The following is a 2,857-nucleotide window of genomic DNA, read 5'->3' as shown; positions in this document are numbered from 1 at the left end:
TAACAGTTACTACAAATGTTGCCCTATGACAATGGTTAACAATCTCACAACACATCAACAATATCCTTACTCAACCTTGGGTTCCCTATCACCAGTTTCCTTGTCCCCTTCTGCCTTCTGGCCCTTGAAGTTGACAGATATTTTTGGAGGACACAGTTCAATCCATGACAATTCCCATTGTTGTATTTTTATTATTATTTTTATTTTGCTTCAAGTGGTACCTCTGTCAATTACATTTGAAAATATGCGTCTGACTAAAAATGAGAGCAGCATTCTAAACTTGAAACTAGATTTGTTTGTGCATTTTCACAATGTTTGAAAAGTCAAATCTGGCCATCTGTCTTGCCTTGAATCTAATGACTTCATTGCTTTTTTCTGATATTAAGAAACTCTGATTATAGTGTTCTCCAAATATCTTTTTGTCACATGCTATACACTATAGAGTCGCTATGAGTCAGACAGCAACAGCTTTGGTTTGGTTTTATACACTACGTCAAGTTTTTCCAGACTAAGTGGGTTAAACTATGGTTGCTTTGTAGCCATAATTGTTGCTTTATTTATTGGGTCATTTTCTACTCATTTGTAGTACTCTGCATTATTGTTTCAAACTGTTCACTTGTTTGTGAAGCTTGTCTTTTGATCAAATTTCTCTAGCCCAAATAATAAGCTTCCTGAGGACTGAGATTATGCCTTAGCAGTGTCTACAATATTTAGCAATTAGTCCTTTTATATAGAGAAAGCATCAACATGTGCTTTTACATTGAAAATTAAATGAAAAGCACTTTCAGATTATATCACTGTCTCTGATGTGATATTATTAATCTTTTCACCCATTATTTCTCTAAAGTGTATTCAATGCTTTCCCTTCACATGATGTAATTTTCAAGTATTATTTTATCTCATCAGTGTGGCAGTGATAATTTACATGGAAAACTTCCAAATGGTAGAAACTGAGTCTTTTGAACTTGCATTGTATTATTTAACTTGCATTATCTTTGTACATTTTTCTTCCAAAAAAGACTTTGTGTCAAAATCTGTATTAATTAAAAATATTATATAGCAAAAGTATATACAGTTCCCCACCCTCTAAGTCATTGGTCTTCCTCCACATCTCTCTCCCTACCATGCACACACACACTTGAACATTTTACTTCCCAAAAGTTAAGTGCTATTGTCAGTGTCATGTACAGTTTTAGAGTTGTTTTTAAGAAATGAATTTCAAAATATTTTAAAACGTGGTTGTTGGGTGCCATCAAGTCCATTCCAACTCATAGTGACCCTATGTACAGCAGAATGAAACACTGCCCAGTCCTGCGCCATCCTCACGATCTTTGCTATGTTTGAACCCATTGTTGAAGCCACTGTGTCAGTCCATCTCATTGAGAGTCTTCCTCTTCTTCACTGACCCTCTACTTTACCAAGCATGATATCCTTCTCCAGGGGCTTGTCCCTCCTGATAGCATGTCCAAAGTATGTGAGACAGAGTCTCACCATCTTCCCTTCTAAGGAGAATTCTGGCTGTACTTCTTCCAAGGCAGATTTGTTCTTTGTTCTGGAAGCCCATGGTATATTCAATATTCTAAGACAATACCATAATTTAAATGCATAAATTCTTCTTCAGTCTTATTTACTCACACGCATATGAGGCAACTGAAAACACCATGGGTCAGGCCCACCTTAGACGTCAAAGTAACCTCTTTGCTTAACACTTTGAAGAGGTCTTTTAAAGCAAGTTTGCCTAATGCAATGTGTTGTGTGATTTCCTGACAGCTGCTTCTGTGTGTGTTGATTGTGGATCCAAGTAAAATGAAATCCTTGACAACTTCAGTCTTTTCTCTATTTATCATGATGTTGCTTACTTGTTCAGTTGTGAGGATTTTTCTTATGTTTATGTTGAGGAGTAATCCATACTGAAGGCTCTAGTCTTTCGTCTTCATCGCTAAGTGCTTCAAGTCCTCTTCACTTTCAGCAAGCAACGTTACGTTATCTGCATACCACAGGTTGTTAATGAGTCTTCCTCCAATTTGGATGCCAAATTCTTCATCATATATTCCAGCTTCTCGGATTATTTGCTCAGCATACAGATTGAATAAGTATGGTGCAAAGATACAACCCTGAGGCACACCTTTCATGATTTTAAACCGTGCAGTATGCCCTTGTTCTGCTCGAACGACTGCCTCTTTGTCTATTTACAGGTTCCTCATGAGCACAATTAAGCATTCTGCAATTCCCATTCTTCTCAATGTTATCCATAATTTGTTATGATCCATAGAGTTGAATGCCTTTGCATAGTCAATAAAAAACAGTCAATAAAGCATCTTTCTGGTATTCTCTGCTTTCAGCCAAGATCTGACATCAGCAAAGATATCCCTCGTTCCATGTCGTCTTCTGAATCCGGCTTGAATTTCTGGCAGTTCCCTGTCGATGTACTGCTGCAACCGCTTTGGAATGATCTTCAGCAAAATTTTACTTGTATGTAATGTTAACGATATTGTTTGATAATTTGTGCATTCTGTTGGATCACCTTTCTTTGGAATGGGTACAAATATGGATCTCTGCCAGTCGGTTGGCCATGTAGCTGTCTTCCAAATTTCTTGGCATAGACAAATGAGCACTTCCAGCGCTGTATCCATTTGTTGAAAGATCTCTCAATTGCTATTCCGTCAATTCCTGAAGTCTTGTTTTTCGCCAGTGCCTTCAGTGCAGCTTGGACTTCTTTCTTCATACCTTCGGTACTTAATTACATGCTACCTCCTGAAATGGTTAAACATCGACCAATACTTTTTGGTACAATGACTGTGTATATTCTTTCCATCTTCTCTTGATTCCTCCTGCGTCGTCTAATATTTTCCCCGTA

Source organism: Trichechus manatus, unplaced genomic scaffold (assembly GCF_000243295.1).
Source record: "Trichechus manatus latirostris isolate Lorelei unplaced genomic scaffold, TriManLat1.0 scaffold00050, whole genome shotgun sequence".
Lineage (NCBI taxonomy): Eukaryota > Metazoa > Chordata > Mammalia > Sirenia > Trichechidae > Trichechus > Trichechus manatus.
This window is presented reverse-complemented; position numbering follows the sequence as displayed.